Raw genomic sequence first — 22,005 nt, 5'->3', positions numbered from 1 at the left:
GTCCAGCACCATCATTACCACCACCACCACCACCACCACCACCACCACCACCACCATTGCCATCCCCACGGGTCACCAGAGATGCTACCCCACGAAGACCTGAGGAAGAAGAGATGCGAGAAGTGTTTCAAACACCGTCAGCAGCACCCATTTCAAATAAGATTGCAGCATCCTTGTTGACCCCGTCCCCCACACCCCAACGAGAAGAAATGAAAGCTTGGGTTAAAAAGATGATGTCCACTCCTCCTTCGACAGAAGTGAAAAAGAAAGAAGGGAAACCAGAAGTGAAAAAAGAAAAGAAGACCAAAGCCATTCCATTGCCACCTCCACCACCATTACCTTCGACTTCTACTCCCGTAGCCCATCGGACACGTAAATCCGTTTCTAAACCACCCTTTCGTCCCACCCAAAGTAGCATCACCGAAGAGTGGGTGAATTATTAACACACAAACAAACACAAAAAATGGAAAAAGTCTTAGCCAGCATTTACTACGATCCCTCGCATCCTGCAGGTTACGCAGGAGTTCAAAAATTGTATCGTGCTGCCAAAATTCGACTGAAAAGTCTCCGTTTACCTCAAGTGCAACGATGGTTACAAGAACAAGCTACCTACACTTTACACAAACCCATTCGACGCAAGTTTGCCAGAAGTCGCACCCGAGTGGAAGGCATCGATCATCAATGGCAAGCCGATTTAGCTGATGTCTCTCATTTGGCCAGCTACAATCGTGGCTACAAATATTTGTTTTGTGTCATCGACGTCTTTTCCAAATTTGCCTGGGTCGTGCCCTTGACTTCCAAATCCAGCAGCGAGTTAGTGCGAGCCCTGCAACGAGTGTTGAAACAAAGCGGTCGTCACCCTCTTCGATGGCAAACGGACAAAGGCACCGAATTTCTGAACCAAGCTTTCCAAAAAGAATTAAAGAAACGTGACATTCATTTTTTTACCACCGAGAATCCCGAAACCAAAGCCAGCATCGTGGAACGTTTTCAACGCACTTTGAAAGAACGCATGTGGAAATATTTTACGCATCACCACACTCTGAAGTACATCGACATCTTACCGCACCTGGTGCAAGCGTACAACCAATCTTACCATCGAAGCATCGGACGTGACCCGCAAGAAGTGACTCCCGAGAACGAAGTGTTGGTGTTTGAGCGCCTGTTTGGTACGTCCCCGACGAGGGCTGTCCCCAAGAAAAGTGGAGAGTTGACCGTAGGAGATTGGGTGCGCATTGGCAAAACCAAACGCACTTTCGACAAAGGTTACTTACCTAACTGGACTACCGAATTGTTTCGTGTCACTGGACGAGTACGTGGCCGTCATCCTGCCGTCTATAAATTGGAAGACATGAACGGAGAAGTGCTCAAAGGAACGTTTTATTTGCCCGAGTTACAACGTGTGACCAAAAAAGAAGACGACGTGTACGACATCGAAAGCATTCTCGAACGCAGAACCCGTAAAGTGGGCAAACGACGTGTCAAAGAAGTCAAAGTACGTTGGAAAGGATATCCACCCAGGTTTGATTCTTGGATCGACGCTTCGCAAGTCATCGACTATAAAATGAAGGGACCATCATGCCCTTTCACACAGACGCAGCTACGTCGACCACTCCTTCACCCAGTTCTTCTGTGCAAGATTTACAAAAACAATCCTTGTGGGTGTGGTGTGGAGAACGTGTGCCTAAAATGCAAATCGTCTTTTTCTGCCAAATCTTCGTGGTGTATTGTGTCATCGGGGCAGCCATCGCCAATTTGAGTTTGCAACAAGGAGACAAACAATTGTGGACCATTTTATTGAGCAGTTGCATCGGTTACCTGCTTCCCAATCCCTCCCTGAAATTCTCCTCGAACGGGAACCACGGGAACCTTGTGTCCAGTGCCAGTGCCAGTCACCACTCCAACAACAATAACAACCCCATTTTAGGCGGAGACACGCCTCTGACGTCCAGTAACCCCTCGGACAGCCACAGAACTCTGGAATTATGAGTCACCAAAACCAATGTTACTTAACCTTACCCAGTGACAGTTCCATGGAGGTGTTTCTCAAGAACACGTTGTGCTGTTACACGGCCAAATTACCTCAGACGATCCCATTAGATCACGAAGCCCATTGGGAAGTGGCTTTAGTAGAAATCATTCACCCGACCCAAGTCCTCAATGTCCTTCCCAATCAAAATCTTTTTGATGTAGAAGTTCATGACGATTCATCGCAACAGTACTTAGATACCTATGGCAAATATGACAAGAAAACCCCTGGCACAAAAAATCAAAAGTACACCACCTATCACTTGTTCATTCCTCCAGGCTGTTATTTTAGTGGTCAACATTTGGTGAGCACCATAGCCTCCAGATTTAATGTCGTGTTTCTGAAAGCTATGGAGAGTGTCATAAAAAGTGTCACCATGGAATACCACAAAGCAGCTCGTCGCTTCTTGTTGAAATTTGCCGGAAGTAAAATCCTGTCCATTTTATTTTGTCCTGAATTGTTTGACATGTTGGGCGGAGACATGGACATGAGAATGGCCATGATCAAGAAAAAGGAATTACCAATCATTTACGATAACGAGTCTTTTAGCAAGTTATTTCGTGCCCCAGTAGAACTGAACCAAGGACTGAATTTGATGTTTGTGTACTCCGATGTGGTGGAGTATAACGTGGTGGGACACACCTCTGTGCCGTTACTGCGTGTCATTCCTTTCAAAGTGGATTCTGCCACGAACGCTGACGAGGAAGGTGGAAACACTTACCACGTCCACCGCGAATTTGTACATCCTCACTATTTGCCTGTCAGCAAGTCGTATTTGGACACGGTCAAGATTGCTATAAAAGGAGATCTGGGACAAAATATTCCATTCACCAAAGGAAAAGTCACGGTGAAACTCCATTTTCGAAAACGGTTCTCTCACGACTCGTATGTCATGTATCCAGTGTACCGAGTGGTTGCTCGACAGCGAGGACACGGTTTAGGAGATATGTTAAAATCGGCCTTTCGTTCGGTGGCCCCGGTGTTGAAACCGATGGTGACACGCGGATTGCACGCCTTGAAAGATGCGGCACTGACACAAGGCAAAGAATTTCTCCAAAATGTCATCATCGACAAACAAAACCCTAAAAAAGCCGTCATGAGGGCAGGCAAAAATGCCTTGCTGCAAACGGGCAAAGACCTTTTGGGCCGACGCGAAACACCTATAAATGCCCTGCACGCTACCGAGTCAAGCATTCAGCAAGGACAAGGCAGAAAGAGACGACGAAGAAAACACCCTTTCACCAGACTTCACACGTCTAAAGCTAGAAAGACAAAGAAAAGAAGAACCGTTCGAGACTTAGACGTTTTCGATTATTGAGAAAGAGAAAAAATGATGCAACGAGAGTCTTGCGCCTGTTCCAAGTCGGAACTGGATCTGTTTGCCATGCCCCCCACCATGATGACGATGCAAGAATCCCAGTGGGTGGAATTTCATCCCGTCTCCTCTTTGACGGATTCCGCTCCCATCGAGTTTGAAATCAAAGGACAACCCGAAGATTAGATCGATCTGAATAGCAGTTACCTGCATTTGAAAGTGAAAGTGATCGAACCACCCAACGCTAACATAGACAATGATGATGTAGTAGCTCCCGTCAATAATTTCATGCATTCCTTGTTTAGCGAAGTGGACTTGTACGTGAATAACAAACTGGTCAGCAGCAGCATGGATACTTACCCTTACCGAGCGTACCTGGAAAATCTCTTGACGTACGGAAAAGAAGCCAAGAACACTCATCTGGATGCCTGCGTGGTATGGAAACCTTACAAAGCGACTAAGTTCAACAGCGTTACAGTTGCTGAGGATGCTCAAAATACAACGGGATTTGTAGAACGACGAACGAAAATTCATCTAAGTCGTAGTTTAGAACTGATGGATCGCTTGCATCTAGACATGTGGTTACAAGAAAAGTGTTTGCTGAACGGGGTGGATATCCGCTTGAGACTGATTCGCAGCAGTGCCGCTTTCCATTTGATGGCTGCTGATGGTTCCACTTACAAAACCGTCATCGAAGAAGCCAGACTCTACGTGCGTCGTGGGGTTGTGTTACCTAAAGTGGGAAACGACGTCAGTCAGACGTTGAGCAGAACGACCGCCATGTATCCGATACGAAGAGTCGAAGTGAAAACGTTCACCATTCCTGCTGGACAGCGATGCATGATCCAAGATCATCTATTCCAAGGACAGTTACCCAACCGTTTAATCCTTGGTATCGTCACGAATTCAGCCTTCAACGGACTCTACCAGGAAAATCCTTTTGAGTTTCATCATTACAATGTGTCCAAGATCGAAGTTAGTCGCGACGGCAAGACCTTGTGTACCCGACCTTTTGAGCCTAAGTTCGGTGACAGGAATTATTTGAGATCGTACTTGTCCCTGTACGAAGCTACCGGACAGTTAGGAACCAACACCAGTCACGGTATTACGTACGAGGATTATGTAGGAGGCTACGCTTTGTGGGCTTTCGATTTCACTCCAGACCAAGGCAGCGACGAGGGGCATTTCCACCCTATAAAATCCGGCCAGATTCGTGTGGAACTTCAGTTTACTAATCCTCTACCTAACACGGTGAACGTCCTCCTGTATGCAGAATTTGACAATACCATAGAAATCAACAGTTTGAGAGAAGTCATTCTAGATTATTAGAAGCTATGGAAGACTGTTATCCCTCTTTACCTAGTGTAGAAACTTTAGACATGGAATGTGAGGAGACTGTGGAAGAAGAAGAAGAATCCCAAGACAAAGACGAAGACGTTATCATGATGAAGTCGAGATGGCCAGAACAAGAAGCCCATTTAGTCTCCTGTTTTGCTACTTTCCTGACAGATGTCATGAAAGAATTGATCAAGGAAGAGTGCTATGGATGTCACAACGATCATCCCAGTCAAATTCAACACGACAAATGTCTGATGTTGAGTCAAGAAGAAAAATTGGACGAATATCTGGACAAAGCTTGGGGTGTCATCGAGATAGAATTCGTGTTGAACGAGTGGTATAAAGGCTTGGATAAACATTCTTCTCCTCCATTAACATCTCTGGAGCGCCGTCGCATCGAATCTCTCTTTGACCAGAATAAGAAGTCGGAACCAAACGCCTTTTACTTGTCAGACATTTTCAAGCAAAAAGTCAGGATCGAATTGATCACTTATCATTACCTGTGAAGAAAAAAAAACAACACACAAATGGATACCTGGGAGCTTTATTACCTTTTCAATCACAGTTCGTTCACGGCTTCTTGGAATCCTGTCGTCTGTGCTAAAGATGAACTCCCTCATCGCAAACCTCAAGACCATCTAGCTTATGTGATCAACACTGACGACAGTCATCTCCCAGGAACCCACTGGGTAGTCGTCTCCTTTCCTCAAGAAGGATGTGTGGAATATTTTGATTCGTACGGATTGCCCCCTTTGGAAGACGATATCATTGACTTTATGAGAAGAAATGCTCAGACCACCCGATTCAATAATGTGAAATTACAAGGCACAGATTCCTTGGTGTGTGGACAGTACTGTGTGTATTTTCTGCATCATCGCAGCCTGGGCTATTCCTTAGAACATTTAGTGACTCATTTTGATCCTCGTTCTTCTTCTAGAAACGATGTGAAAGTAGATCAATGGTTTTGTGACCATTATGCTTATCTTTTGTCTCAAGCTAGGAAACAAAGTGTCTATCAATGGCCTAATGACTTCCAACAATGGAAATCACAATTTCATTCACAACGTTGCCAACCCTGTCCAAAATAATGTGTAAATTGAAAAAAATGTTTGATGTTATATTGTTGGATTATTGTTAAAAATGTTAGAGTTGTTTGTTAGTGTTAAGTAATTTTGAATAAAAAATGTTGTGTTTTGAAAAAAATGCCTTTATCTTTTGTTTGGCTATAAGAATGTTGATTCATGCTCTTTGATTTCTTACTATCCCTCTCATGACACTCATTGAACGTTGCGGCTCGAAAACCGTAGAGGGATGTTTTCCTTCACGTCCGCGCTTTGACTTTAAGAACCGGGGTAGTTTCCAGTCTAACCATCCATTGTCGACTCATCCTCCTACGAAGATGTGCTCCAAACTAGCTAAGCTAAACGAAGCCTACGTGAATTTGCATAGGGTCAGACACAGTCTGATACCGAAGCCAGAAGAGATAGAGAATGTGAGAATGTTAAAAGTCACTGAAGACCTGATAGAAGAGCTCTTCAGAGAAGAAGTGAACAGGGAGAAAGAAGAATGGACAGAGAAGTACAGACTTCAGAGACAGCAGCAACAGCAACAACAACAACAGCATCAGCAGCAGCAGCAGCAACCTGAACCTGACAGAGGCTTTGTCGATTGTCGTATCGACACCAAAGAGTTATTCTTCTCTTTCCGAAGAAGCAGACCTATCGTCAGAAAGTCTATCCTCAGAGGACGTCGCATTCTTAGAAACTAAAAGATTGCCATAGCAAACAAAAAAACAAAAAACAAACAGCCATTTTCAGGGCTACCCAATACTCTAGAAGAGAAATAACAATCCATTCGTCAATATGTGTAGGTAGAGTAGTGTGAATATAAACACTGACTCTTTTGTGATGTGAGTGTATGTGTTTGTGTATAGGACTGTGTGTTTGTAAGTGCTCACGTACGTTGGTGTGGATAGTAGATTAAGATCATGTTTTTTTTGTTGTTTTTTTTGCTGTTTGAGGTGTGGGGAGAGTAGATTTGGGGATGGATTGGATTGCTTTGCGTATGTGAATAGTATATTATTTGTTTAATAAAAATGAAAACTTTTAGAATAGTGATGGGTAGTATAAAAAAGTGAGTGAGTGTTTCTTTTAGGTCCGCGCGTTGTTTGGTCATGATCTAGGTAAGATCAATTTTGTTCTAGGGGATGTTTTCCTTCACGTCCGCGCTTTTAGTATAAATTGAAACTCACTGGGCAGTCTAGCTACCCTGTTCATTCGTTGACAAGACAATGAATACCAGAATTGTGAAACTGCTAGAACTCCAGATGCACCTGGAATATGCCAGGCGCATACTAAATGAACTGGCCGCGGAGGCCATTGTCGAAGAGGCAAGGATGAAAGAGGAGGAGGAAAGAAGAAAAAAAGAAGAGGAGGAAAAGGAGAGAGGAAATTTCAGAATCCCAGAGACAGAAAATTGGGATTCTGAAGCCACTTATCCCGCCTCTGCACTCCCAAGAAGAAAGGTAAAAGGAGACTGGGGAAGAAGATGTGTGTGTGGTGCCAGGCCTGGAAGGTGCCATCATTAACCAGGTGTCACTGGAGTTCAAAAACAAACTACCCTTTTCAGGGCTACCCAAACCTTTAGAAAAGAAATAACAATCGATTTGCCAATGTGTGTATGGAGAGTAGTGTGAATATAAACACTGACTCTTTTTTTTATAGTGTTTGTGTTTGAGTTTGTAAGCGCTGATGTAGGTTGGTGTGGATAGTAAATTTGGGTTTCATTTTAATGCTTTGTGTGTGTAAATAGTAGATTAGGGGTTTGTTTATTGATGTTTCACGTATGTGGATAGTAGATCATATGAAATGAGAAAAGTAGGGGATGTTTTCCATCACGTCCGCGCGTTTTAAGTGATGATCTAGGTAATATCAATTTTGTTCTAGGGGGGTGTTTTCCATCACGTCCGCGCTTTTCGTATAAGAACCCACAGTATTCGTCGTTCAAACCATTCTACAGAGAAGATGGCTTCAAACCACCTCGATAAAATGCAAACATTGCAAGACGTCCTGGACAATTTGGGCATGATGGAACAAATGCTAGTGAGGCTAAACGAAGATCACTATTCTTATAGTCCCCATCGAGTGAAGATGGAGATTAACAACTTACGAAAAGTAAAGGATATGATAAGTGATGTGATGAAAGAAGTAAAGGAGGAGAAGGAGGATGAAGAGGAAAGGATAAAAATTAAAGCATGGAATGAAAAAATTGAAAAAGAAGAAGAAAATGAGAAGAGGAAGAAAGAAGAGGAGGAGAAGAAGAAGAAAGAAGAGATAAAAAGGAAGAAAAGAAAGAAAAGAAGAGAAAGAGTTGCGGACGGAAAATAAGAAGTTGGTGGAGAAATAGAAGAAATTAGAAGAAGAAGAAACCCAAAGGCCCTTTTCAGGGCCACTCATACGTCTGGAAAAGAGAATCACTTTCCATTGCCTACCCTTTTTTTTCTTTAAAAAAATAGGGTCCCAACCCTATTCCATTTCTCCCTGAGGTGCAACAGGCCCAAACGTCTTCTTCTTCCAATGTTAAATTCCATTGAGGCTAAACTTGCCCAGGTTTTTTTTGCCCATGTTAAATTTCCATTGAGGCTAAACCTGCCCAGGGTGGTTAATGTTAAATTTCCATTGAGGCTAAACTTGCCCAGGGAGGGTCTGTAATGCTAATTCCCATTGAGGCCAAACTAAGCCCTTTCACCACTTTGGTCGTTACATTTGATATATACCTTTGCGGTTTTCACTCTAATGTGAGTATAATTGGTGGAATTAAATAGAATAACCACAAAGGATAAAAGGTAATAATTCGAGCTAAGGAGACAAAATATCTGCCCCGGGTGAGGATCGAACTCACGACCTTCAGATTGCTCTCTACGATTGATTATGAGACTGACGCGCTACCTGCTGCGCTACCGAGGCTATATACCTTTTCCGTGAGAGATTATATCTTCAGGAGAAACTAAAATCATTCTCCAGAAAGCATGCGCACCAGAATATGTCAAAAGAGCAAATGATTTACCCCGAGGCGTAGATGTAGAACATGGTAGAAAACACTATAACTAGTCATAAAACGTGTTCTAAACATCCATGATGGTCAACTACATTAACTTATAGGTAAGTTCATCTTATCGGTATTCTTATGCCTCTATCAATTCTAAATGGATGGCAATAGTAGTTATTACAAGAAAACAGCCTCTCATTGTTGAGGCGTGGGTGATATTATTTAAATTTAGTGTTTACGATTGTATAAATTCATTATTGTCGCGAAGGTTATAATGTCATTGCGAGCGTAAGTTTCTACTTTATAAACATTAAGACTTATCAAACACGGTTCACTGTGAGTTTTCATTTTCAACTCGTAGGTGAGGAATTTAAACTACATAAAAATATATTTTAATTTACTAAATGTTCAAAGGCAGGAACTGTGACTGAACTAGCTGCGTTTCATTTTAGCGCTTTCCGGATGGAGACGTTAACTGTGTTGAAGGACTGCCATGCAAATGAGCATATTCCAAGAAAAGTTGAAAGAGAATCATCTATCATGTGGTCTGAACATAGGACAAGTAAGAAGTCTTTCTATAGAAAGGCGATTGTGAGATTGGCCCTTATGTGTATTGAATCAATGTTCATACTGGAGGATTGTCAACTCTGATTGAGGCTAGGCAACATTGATGCAATTTGCGAAACTGTGCAAGTGAAGGTCACCAATAATCAGTCGAATAATAAATCTGGCTCTCAAGGACAATACATGAGTATAACAAGAAATAACAGTTGACCCATGAACCGTCCTTGTGAGATGATGAATACATATTGATGCTTACATTCAATCAATGAAAACAATATCAAACAAATATTTTGGAGTTAAATATTATATAGGTCTCCCCAATCAATGTTCGAAAGATATCGTTAGAACATTGATCATATCATGTATTAAACCCTATCTATTCACGGATCGGTAACTGAAAGCGACAAATATGCATTATAATTTTCTCTGTAGAAAATAAACCACAAAATGCTTTCATTACATGATGGCATGGAGTTTGTTGAATTGTATGTGATTGGAAAGAGAAAACCATTCCTCGTGTAACATTAACTCATACAAATACCATTAATACTAGTACTACTACTACCACTAACACTACTACTGCTACTCCTACTACTACTACTAACACATGTATAATGTTCGGAACACTTTCTCTGGATTCCTGTTGAAGACAGAACTCCTTCTTTAGAAAGGACATATAGACGTCGTCAAATCAGCGTAATTTAGGTGAATCAGGTTCTTACTTTAATATTGTGATAGTGAATCCTATTCCGATTGATGAAACAATGGATCTTGCCCATGAGGAAATGTTTTCCAAAATATACTCGTTTGGAAATCTAGATATTGTTACGCGTTATTATGTTTATGACCTCGGGCCCTGATGGGCGCCCTCCAATTGGAAGTAGGTCAAACCTAATTGAGTGTGCTAACACCAATGGCTGATTTATCGTGACGTCACCAGTAGGAAGACTGATATGCACCGAGGTACGACGCTTTCTATATTGATTACAGTGCGGCACGTTCGTTTTTTAGCCTTTGCTATGCAAACGGTATTTTGTTGCGAATTATATTTATTGAAATTGTATTTGAATCGAATTAGTTAACGTATATTATAGTAGTTATTATTTCTTCCCCGGTTGTTTTCAAATGATGGCTACATTGTTGTATATATCTTTTAGGGTCGGGTGCATTGAGCTGCTTGACTTGACCCTAATATGTATGTATTAATGCAGTTGATAAGAATGATGATATTATAAATTGGAAAAATGTTGGTTTGGGTTATAACTTGCTTTCATCCACTCCGGGCCAAATACATTCCACATAGTCCTACTCGCAGATGAACCATTTCCATTGAATGACGACACGTTCCCTACTTAGGCGTATCCGAAAGGTTTCCTTTTGATGGGTAGCAGCACGTCGACGACACACAAATCCACCATATTTGCTGTGTGTGAGTGAACTGGCTTGGATGGGGTTCCTGATGGCCCTCAAAGATGACAGACAAAAGTTCGAAGCGTTGTTCAAACTATGTCAATGAACGTAGAGTTTTGCTAGGCGGTTTGAAAATGTATCATCTATCGGCAAATGTGTCTTCTATTAAAGCACGATAATGGTCGCTGGCAGACTAAGAAACTGATGAATGTACAATCGTTTTCAAAGTGGGTTATAAACCTATACTCCCTGTTCTATGCTTACAGTTTTTCAAGAGATCGATGTCATGATACAGTATGATGATTAAATTACTCCAGATCATAAGTCTTTGTCTTTGAGAATTTAGGTAGCGAGCACACATATTCAAACTGAAGTAACGAATAGATATGTTTTAACAAATATTATTTGCAAATGTTATATCTGACACCAGACAGTGAATATATTTATTAATGTAAGAGCAGAAAGTTGGCGGGATCGAGACCGACAGATTTTTGTCCTAATATACGCATGGGAAGAAGATTATATTTATGTAACAAACGTGTAATTGTATTATATCCTTTGGTCCCCGTTTCATGTTTATGAATACAGACTTCCACAGATCAATACAGACTTCAATTGACCATTACCAAATGCAAAAGTGTCATCTTCCCTGTAACTTATGCTCGACGGATAGAACAATATTTGCCTTTCTTTGTTGCAAGTTGTTTTTAAAATAGTCAAGTTTGATACTGTACTCAAGTATCACGTGCATGTACCTTTTCTGTCTTTACAGGAGAGAGAGAGAGAGAGAGTGAGAGAGAGAGAGAGAGAGAGAGTGTTTTTGTTTGATTTGGATTTTTAACGTAGCTTTAACAATTTTTCAATCATATAGGTACGTTGTCTGCAGTGTGGCAGTTTATAGTGATGCCTAGCACTGGGGCATCATGTCGCAGACACGTAGCATGATGTCCCACCCAGTCCCATTATCCTGAGACCAGGCCAACCAGTTCTATCACTAACTTCTTAATGCTGAGCACCTAGAGAGGCAGTTGTCAGTATCAATTTTGTAAGTCTCTGATAGGACTAGGCTGGGGATCAAACCCATGACCTCCCGCATCCACAACGGACGCCCTAAACATTAGGCCACTGGAACGGTGTAGAGTGTCCATTGTGCTTTCAAGTGGGATCTGTTTGAATAGGTAATGATAGTTTCCCATCAGTTTGAGGCACACCATCCTTCAAACTTGGTCGTTACATTTGATATATACATTTGGCGTTTTCACTCTAATGTGAGTATAATTGGTGGAATTAAATAGAATAACCACAAAGGATAAAAGGTAATAATTCGAGCTAAGGAGACAAAATATCTGCCCCGGGTGAGGATCGAACTCACGACCTTCAGATTGCTCTCTACGATTGATTATGAGACTGACGCGCTACCTGCTGCGCTACCGAGGCTATATACATTTTCCATGAGAGATTATATCTTCAGGAGAAACTAAAAGCATTCTTCAGAAAGCATGCGCACCAGCATATGTCAAAAGAGCAAATGATTTACCCCGAGGCGCAGATGTAGAACATGGTAGAAAACACTATAACTAGTCATAAAACGTGTTCTAAACATCCATGATGGTCAACTACATTAACTTATAGGTAAGTTCATCTTATCGGTATTCTGATACCTCTATAAATTTTAAATGGATGGCAATACTAGTTGTTACAAGAAAATAGCCTCCCACTGTTGAGGGGTGGGTGATATTATTTAAATTTAGTGTTTATGATTGTACAAAATTATCATTATCGCGAAGGTTATAATGCCATTGGGAGCGTACGTTTCTACTTTATAAACATTAAGACTTATCAAACACGATTCACTGTGAGTTTTCATTTTCAACTCGTAGGTGAGGAATTTAAGCTACATAAAAATATTTTTTAATTTACTAAATGTTCAAAGGCAGGAACTGTGACTGAACTAGCTGCGTTTCATTTTAGCGCTTTCCGGATGGAGACGTTAACTGTGTTGAAGGACTGCCATGCAAACGAGCATATTCCAAGAAAAGTTGAAAGAGAATCATCTATCATGTGGTCTGAACATAGGACAAGTAAGAAGTCTTTCTATAGAAAGGCGATTGTGAGATTGGCCCTCATGTGTATTGAATCAATGGTCACATTGGAGGATTGTCAACTCTGATTGAGGCTATGCAACATTGATGCAATTTGCGAAACTGTGCTAGCGAAGGTCACCAATAATCAGTCGAATAATAAATCTGGCTCTCAAGGACAATACATGAGTATAACAAGAAATAACAGTTGACCCATGAACCGTCCTTGTGGGCTGATGAATACATATCGATACATCCATTCAGTCAATGAAAACAATTTCAAACAAATATTTTGGAGTTAAATATTATACAGGTCTCCCCAGTCAATGTTCGAAAAATATCGTTAGAACACTGATCATATCATGTGTTAAAACTTTTCTATTCACGGATCGGTAACTGAAAGCGACAAATATGCATTATAATTTTCTCTGTAGAAAATAAACCACAAAATGCTTTCATTACATGATGGCATGGAGTTTGTTGAATTGTATGTGATTGGAAAGAGAAAACCATTCCTCGTGTAACATTAACTCATACAAATACCATTAATACTAGTACTACTACTACCACTAACACTACTACTGCTACTCCTACTACTACTACTAACACATGTATAATGTTCGGAACACTTTCTCTGGATTCCTGTTGAAGACAGAACTCCTTCTTTAGAAAGGACATATAGACGTCGTCAAATCAGCGTAATTTAGGTGAATCAGGTTCTTACTTTAATATTGTGATAGTGAATCCTATTCCGATTGATGAAACAATGGATCTTGCCCATGAGGAAATGTTTTCCAAAATATACTCGTTTGGAAATCTAGATATTGTTACGCGTTATTATGTTTATGACCTCGGGCCCTGATGGGCGCCCTCCAATTGGAAGTAGGTCAAACCTAATTGAGTGTGCTAACACCAATGGCTGATTTATCGTGACGTCACCAGTAGGAAGACTGATATGTACCGAGGTACGACGCTTTCTATATTGATTACAGTGCGGCACGTTCGTTTTTTAGCCTTTGCTATGCAAACGGTATTTTGTTGCGAATTATATTTATTGAAATTGTATTTGAATCGAATTAGTTAACGTATATTATAGTAGTTATTATTTCTTTCCCGGTTGTTTTCAAATGATGGCTACATTGTTGTATATATCTTTTAGGGTCGGGTGCATTGAGCTGCTTGACTTGACCCTAATATGTATGTATTAATGCAGTTGATAAGAATGATGATATTATAAACTGGAAAAATGTTGGTTTGGGTTATAACTTGCTTTCATCCACTCCGGGCCAAATACATTCCACATAGTCCTACTCGCAGATGAACCATTTCCATTGAATGACGACACGTTCCCTACTTAGGCGTATCCGAAAGGTTTCCTTTTGATGGGTAGCAGCACGTCGACGACACACAAATCCACCATATTTGCTGTGTGTGAGTGAACTGGCTTAGATGGGGTTCCTGATGGCCCTCAAAGATGACAGACAAAAGTTCGAAGCGTTGTTCAAACTATGTCAATGAACGTAGAGTTTTGCTAGGCGGTTTGAAAATGTATCATCTATCGGCAAATGTGTCTTCTATTAAAGCACGATAATGGTCGCTGGCAGACTAAGAAACTGATGAATGTACAATCGTTTTCAAAGTGGGTTATAAACCTATACTCCCTGTTCTATGCTTACAGTTTTTCAGGAGATCGATGTCATGATACGGTATGATGATTAAATTACTCCAGATCATAAGTCTTTGTCTTTGAGAATTTAGGTAGCGAGCACACATATTCAAACTGAAGTAACGAATAGATATGTTTTAACAAATATTATTTGCAAATGTTATATCTGACACCAGACAGTGAATATATTTATTAATGTAAGAGCAGAAAGTTGGCGGGATCGAGACCGACAGATTTTTGTCCTAATATACGCATGGGAAGAAGATTATATTTATGTAACAAACGTGTAATTGTATTATATCCTTTGGTCCCCGTTTCATGTTTATGAATACAGACTTCCACAGATCAATACAGACTTCAATTGACCATTACCAAATGCAAAAGTGTCATCTTCCCTGTAACTTATGCTCGACGGATAGAACAATATTTGCCTTTCTTTGTTGCAAGTTGTTTTTAAAATAGTCAAGTTTGATACTGTACTCAAGTATCACGTGCATGTACCTTTTCTGTCTTTACAGGAGAGAGAGAGAGAGAGAGAGAGAGAGAGAGAGAGAGAGAGAGAGAGAGAGAGAGAGTGTTTTTGTTTGATTTGGATTTTTAACGTAGCTTTAACAATTTTTCAATCATATAGGTACGTTGTCTGCAGTGTGGCAGTTTATAGTGATGCCTAGCACTGGGGCATCATGTCGCAGACACGTAGCATGATGTCCCACCCAGTCCCATTATCCTGAGACCAGGCCAACCAGTTCTATCACTAACTTCTTAATGCTGAGCACCTAGAGAGGCAGTTGTCAGTATCAATTTTGTAAGTCTCTGATAGGACTAGGCTGGGGATCAAACCCATGACCTCCCGCATCCACAACGGACGCCCTAAACATTAGGCCACTGGAACGGTGTAGAGTGTCCATTGTGCTTTCAAGTGGGATCTGTTTGAATAGGTAATGATAGTTTCCCATCAGTTTGAGGCACACCATCCTTCAAACTTGGTCGTTACATTTGATATATACATTTGGCGTTTTCACTCTAATGTGAGTATAATTGGTGGAATTAAATAGAATAACCACAAAGGATAAAAGGTAATAATTCGAGCTAAGGAGACAAAATATCTGCCCCGGGTGAGGATCGAACTCACGACCTTCAGATTGCTCTCTACGATTGATTATGAGACTGACGCGCTACCTGCTGCGCTACCGAGGCTATATACATTTTCCATGAGAGATTATATCTTCAGGAGAAACTAAAAGCATTCTTCAGAAAGCATGCGCACCAGCATATGTCAAAAGAGCAAATGATTTACCCCGAGGCGCAGATGTAGAACATGGTAGAAAACACTATAACTAGTCATAAAACGTGTTCTAAACATCCATGATGGTCAACTACATTAACTTATAGGTAAGTTCATCTTATCGGTATTCTGATACCTCTATAAATTCTAAATGGATGGCAATACTAGTTGTTACAAGAAAATAGCCTCCCACTGTTGAGGGGTGGGTGATATTATTTAAATTTAGTGTTTATGATTGTACAAAATTATCATTATCGCGAAGGTTATAATGCCATTGGGAGCGTACGTTTCTACTTTATAAACATTAAGACTTATCAAACACGATTCACTGTGAGTTTTCATTTTCAACTCGTAGGTGAGGAATTTAAGCTACATAAAAATATTTTTTAATTTACTAAATGTTCAAAGGCAGGAACTGTGACTGAACTAGCTGCGTTTCATTTTAGCGCTTTCCGGATGGAGACGTTAACTGTGTTGAAGGACTGCCATGCAAACGAGCATATTCCAAGAAAAGTTGAAAGAGAATCATCTATCATGTGGTCTGAACATAGGACAAGTAAGAAGTCTTTCTATAGAAAGGCGATTGTGAGATTGGCCCTCATGTGTATTGAATCAATGGTCACATTGGAGGATTGTCAACTCTGATTGAGGCTATGCAACATTGATGCAATTTGCGAAACTGTGCTAGCGAAGGTCACCAATAATCAGTCGAATAATAAATCTGGCTCTCAAGGACAATACATGAGTATAACAAGAAATAACAGTTGACCCATGAACCGTCCTTGTGGGCTGATGAATACATATCGATACATCCATTCAGTCAATGAAAACAATTTCAAACAAATATTTTGGAGTTAAATATTATACAGGTCTCCCCAGTCAATGTTCGAAAAATATCGTTAGAACACTGATCATATCATGTGTTAAAACTTTTCTATTCACGGATCGGTAACTGAAAGCGACAAATATGCATTATAATTTTCTCTGTAGAAAATAAACCACAAAATGCTTTCATTACATGATGGCATGGAGTTTGTTGAATTGTATGTGATTGGAAAGAGAAAACCATTCCTCGTGTAACATTAACTCATACAAATACCATTAATACTAGTACTACTACTACCACTAACACTACTACTGCTACTCCTACTACTACTACTAACACATGTATAATGTTCGGAACACTTTCTCTGGATTCCTGTTGAAGACAGAACTCCTTCTTTAGAAAGGACATATAGACGTCGTCAAATCAGCGTAATTTAGGTGAATCAGGTTCTTACTTTAATATTGTGATAGTGAATCCTATTCCGATTGATGAAACAATGGATCTTGCCCATGAGGAAATGTTTTCCAAAATATACTCGTTTGGAAATCTAGATATTGTTACGCGTTATTATGTTTATGACCTCGGGCCCTGATGGGCGCCCTCCAATTGGAAGTAGGTCAAACCTAATTGAGTGTGCTAACACCAATGGCTGATTTATCGTGACGTCACCAGTAGGAAGACTGATATGCACCGAGGTACGACGCTTTCTATATTGATTACAGTGCGGCACGTTCGTTTTTTAGCCTTTGCTATGCAAACGGTATTTTGTTGCGAATTATATTTATTGAAATTGTATTTGAATCGAATTAGTTAACGTATATTATAGTAGTTATTATTTCTTTCCCGGTTGTTTTCAAATGATGGCTACATTGTTGTATATATCTTTTAGGGTCGGGTGCATTGAGCTGCTTGACTTGACCCTAATATGTATGTATTAATGCAGTTGATAAGAATGATGATATTATAAACTGGAAAAATGTTGGTTTGGGTTATAACTTGCTTTCATCCACTCCGGGCCAAATACATTCCACATAGTCCTACTCGCAGATGAACCATTTCCATTGAATGACGACACGTTCCCTACTTAGGCGTATCCGAAAGGTTTCCTTTTGATGGGTAGCAGCACGTCGACGACACACAAATCCACCATATTTGCTGTGTGTGAGTGAACTGGCTTAGATGGGGTTCCTGATGGCCCTCAAAGATGACAGACAAAAGTTCGAAGCGTTGTTCAAACTATGTCAATGAACGTAGAGTTTTGCTAGGCGGTTTGAAAATGTATCATCTATCGGCAAATGTGTCTTCTATTAAAGCACGATAATGGTCGCTGGCAGACTAAGAAACTGATGAATGTACAATCGTTTTCAAAGTGGGTTATAAACCTATACTCCCTGTTCTATGCTTACAGTTTTTCAGGAGATCGATGTCATGATACGGTATGATGATTAAATTACTCCAGATCATAAGTCTTTGTCTTTGAGAATTTAGGTAGCGAGCACACATATTCAAACTGAAGTAACGAATAGATATGTTTTAACAAATATTATTTGCAAATGTTATATCTGACACCAGACAGTGAATATATTTATTAATGTAAGAGCAGAAAGTTGGCGGGATCGAGACCGACAGATTTTTGTCCTAATATACGCATGGGAAGAAGATTATATTTATGTAACAAACGTGTAATTGTATTATATCCTTTGGTCCCCGTTTCATGTTTATGAATACAGACTTCCACAGATCAATACAGACTTCAATTGACCATTACCAAATGCAAAAGTGTCATCTTCCCTGTAACTTATGCTCGACGGATAGAACAATATTTGCCTTTCTTTGTTGCAAGTTGTTTTTAAAATAGTCAAGTTTGATACTGTACTCAAGTATCACGTGCATGTACCTTTTCTGTCTTTACAGGAGAGAGAGAGAGAGAGAGAGAGAGAGAGAGAGAGAGAGAGAGAGAGAGTGTTTTTGTTTGATTTGGATTTTTAACGTAGCTTTAACAATTTTTCAATCATATAGGTACGTTGTCTGCAGTGTGGCAGTTTATAGTGATGCCTAGCACTGGGGCATCATGTCGCAGACACGTAGCATGATGTCCCACCCAGTCCCATTATCCTGAGACCAGGCCAACCAGTTCTATCACTAACTTCTTAATGCTGAGCACCTAGAGAGGCAGTTGTCAGTATCAATTTTGTAAGTCTCTGATAGGACTAGGCTGGGGATCAAACCCATGACCTCCCGCATCCACAACGGACGCCCTAAACATTAGGCCACTGGAACGGTGTAGAGTGTCCATTGTGCTTTCAAGTGGGATCTGTTTGAATAGGTAATGATAGTTTCCCATCAGTTTGAGGCACACCATCCTTCAAACTTGGTCGTTACATTTGATATATACATTTGGCGTTTTCACTCTAATGTGAGTATAATTGGTGGAATTAAATAGAATAACCACAAAGGATAAAAGGTAATAATTCGAGCTAAGGAGACAAAATATCTGCCCCGGGTGAGGATCGAACTCACGACCTTCAGATTGCTCTCTACGATTGATTATGAGACTGACGCGCTACCTGCTGCGCTACCGAGGCTATATACATTTTCCATGAGAGATTATATCTTCAGGAGAAACTAAAAGCATTCTTCAGAAAGCATGCGCACCAGCATATGTCAAAAGAGCAAATGATTTACCCCGAGGCGCAGATGTAGAACATGGTAGAAAACACTATAACTAGTCATAAAACGTGTTCTAAACATCCATGATGGTCAACTACATTAACTTATAGGTAAGTTCATCTTATCGGTATTCTGATACCTCTATAAATTCTAAATGGATGGCAATACTAGTTGTTACAAGAAAATAGCCTCCCACTGTTGAGGGGTGGGTGATATTATTTAAATTTAGTGTTTATGATTGTACAAAATTATCATTATCGCGAAGGTTATAATGCCATTGGGAGCGTACGTTTCTACTTTATAAACATTAAGACTTATCAAACACGATTCACTGTGAGTTTTCATTTTCAACTCGTAGGTGAGGAATTTAAGCTACATAAAAATATTTTTTAATTTACTAAATGTTCAAAGGCAGGAACTGTGACTGAACTAGCTGCGTTTCATTTTAGCGCTTTCCGGATGGAGACGTTAACTGTGTTGAAGGACTGCCATGCAAACGAGCATATTCCAAGAAAAGTTGAAAGAGAATCATCTATCATGTGGTCTGAACATAGGACAAGTAAGAAGTCTTTCTATAGAAAGGCGATTGTGAGATTGGCCCTCATGTGTATTGAATCAATGGTCACATTGGAGGATTGTCAACTCTGATTGAGGCTATGCAACATTGATGCAATTTGCGAAACTGTGCTAGCGAAGGTCACCAATAATCAGTCGAATAATAAATCTGGCTCTCAAGGACAATACATGAGTATAACAAGAAATAACAGTTGACCCATGAACCGTCCTTGTGGGCTGATGAATACATATCGATACATCCATTCAGTCAATGAAAACAATTTCAAACAAATATTTTGGAGTTAAATATTATACAGGTCTCCCCAGTCAATGTTCGAAAAATATCGTTAGAACACTGATCATATCATGTGTTAAAACTTTTCTATTCACGGATCGGTAACTGAAAGCGACAAATATGCATTATAATTTTCTCTGTAGAAAATAAACCACAAAATGCTTTCATTACATGATGGCATGGAGTTTGTTGAATTGTATGTGATTGGAAAGAGAAAACCATTCCTCGTGTAACATTAACTCATACAAATACCATTAATACTAGTACTACTACTACCACTAACACTACTACTGCTACTCCTACTACTACTACTAACACATGTATAATGTTCGGAACACTTTCTCTGGATTCCTGTTGAAGACAGAACTCCTTCTTTAGAAAGGACATATAGACGTCGTCAAATCAGCGTAATTTAGGTGAATCAGGTTCTTACTTTAATATTGTGATAGTGAATCCTATTCCGATTGATGAAACAATGGATCTTGCCCATGAGGAAATGTTTTCCAAAATATACTCGTTTGGAAATCTAGATATTGTTACGCGTTATTATGTTTATGACCTCGGGCCCTGATGGGCGCCCTCCAATTGGAAGTAGGTCAAACCTAATTGAGTGTGCTAACACCAATGGCTGATTTATCGTGACGTCACCAGTAGGAAGACTGATATGCACCGAGGTACGACGCTTTCTATATTGATTACAGTGCGGCACGTTCGTTTTTTAGCCTTTGCTATGCAAACGGTATTTTGTTGCGAATTATATTTATTGAAATTGTATTTGAATCGAATTAGTTAACGTATATTATAGTAGTTATTATTTCTTTCCCGGTTGTTTTCAAATGATGGCTACATTGTTGTATATATCTTTTAGGGTCGGGTGCATTGAGCTGCTTGACTTGACCCTAATATGTATGTATTAATGCAGTTGATAAGAATGATGATATTATAAACTGGAAAAATGTTGGTTTGGGTTATAACTTGCTTTCATCCACTCCGGGCCAAATACATTCCACATAGTCCTACTCGCAGATGAACCATTTCCATTGAATGACGACACGTTCCCTACTTAGGCGTATCCGAAAGGTTTCCTTTTGATGGGTAGCAGCACGTCGACGACACACAAATCCACCATATTTGCTGTGTGTGAGTGAACTGGCTTAGATGGGGTTCCTGATGGCCCTCAAAGATGACAGACAAAAGTTCGAAGCGTTGTTCAAACTATGTCAATGAACGTAGAGTTTTGCTAGGCGGTTTGAAAATGTATCATCTATCGGCAAATGTGTCTTCTATTAAAGCACGATAATGGTCGCTGGCAGACTAAGAAACTGATGAATGTACAATCGTTTTCAAAGTGGGTTATAAACCTATACTCCCTGTTCTATGCTTACAGTTTTTCAGGAGATCGATGTCATGATACGGTATGATGATTAAATTACTCCAGATCATAAGTCTTTGTCTTTGAGAATTTAGGTAGCGAGCACACATATTCAAACTGAAGTAACGAATAGATATGTTTTAACAAATATTATTTGCAAATGTTATATCTGACACCAGACAGTGAATATATTTATTAATGTAAGAGCAGAAAGTTGGCGGGATCGAGACCGACAGATTTTTGTCCTAATATACGCATGGGAAGAAGATTATATTTATGTAACAAACGTGTAATTGTATTATATCCTTTGGTCCCCGTTTCATGTTTATGAATACAGACTTCCACAGATCAATACAGACTTCAATTGACCATTACCAAATGCAAAAGTGTCATCTTCCCTGTAACTTATGCTCGACGGATAGAACAATATTTGCCTTTCTTTGTTGCAAGTTGTTTTTAAAATAGTCAAGTTTGATACTGTACTCAAGTATCACGTGCATGTACCTTTTCTGTCTTTACAGGAGAGAGAGAGAGAGAGAGAGAGAGAGAGAG

The 22,005-nt window shown here is 40.0% G+C and overlaps 4 non-coding genes across 4 annotated transcripts; all 4 read right to left on the bottom strand.

The window, feature by feature from the left end:
- Window positions 1-8,557: 8,557 nt before the first annotated feature.
- Trnam-cau (transfer RNA methionine (anticodon CAU)) lies at window positions 8,558-8,647 on the bottom strand. The gene is given in 2 exon segments: window positions 8,558-8,593; window positions 8,611-8,647. It is a non-coding gene; the product is annotated as a tRNA-Met (tRNA).
- A 3,403-nt stretch (window positions 8,648-12,050) lies between these two features.
- On the bottom strand, window positions 12,051-12,140 carry Trnam-cau (transfer RNA methionine (anticodon CAU)). The gene is given in 2 exon segments: window positions 12,051-12,086; window positions 12,104-12,140. It is a non-coding gene; the product is annotated as a tRNA-Met (tRNA).
- A 3,417-nt stretch (window positions 12,141-15,557) lies between these two features.
- Window positions 15,558-15,647, bottom strand: Trnam-cau (transfer RNA methionine (anticodon CAU)). The gene is given in 2 exon segments: window positions 15,558-15,593; window positions 15,611-15,647. It is a non-coding gene; the product is annotated as a tRNA-Met (tRNA).
- Window positions 15,648-19,056: 3,409 nt separating this feature from the next.
- On the bottom strand, window positions 19,057-19,146 carry Trnam-cau (transfer RNA methionine (anticodon CAU)). Its single transcript is given in 2 exon segments — window positions 19,057-19,092; window positions 19,110-19,146. It is a non-coding gene; the product is annotated as a tRNA-Met (tRNA).
- Window positions 19,147-22,005: the final 2,859 nt, after the last annotated feature.

Source organism: Sinohyriopsis cumingii, chromosome 15 (assembly GCF_028554795.1).
Source record: "Sinohyriopsis cumingii isolate HCF-2022 chromosome 15, ASM2855479v2, whole genome shotgun sequence".
NCBI classification, from domain to species: Eukaryota; Metazoa; Mollusca; class Bivalvia; order Unionida; family Unionidae; genus Sinohyriopsis; species Sinohyriopsis cumingii.
This window is presented reverse-complemented; position numbering and strand designations above follow the sequence as displayed.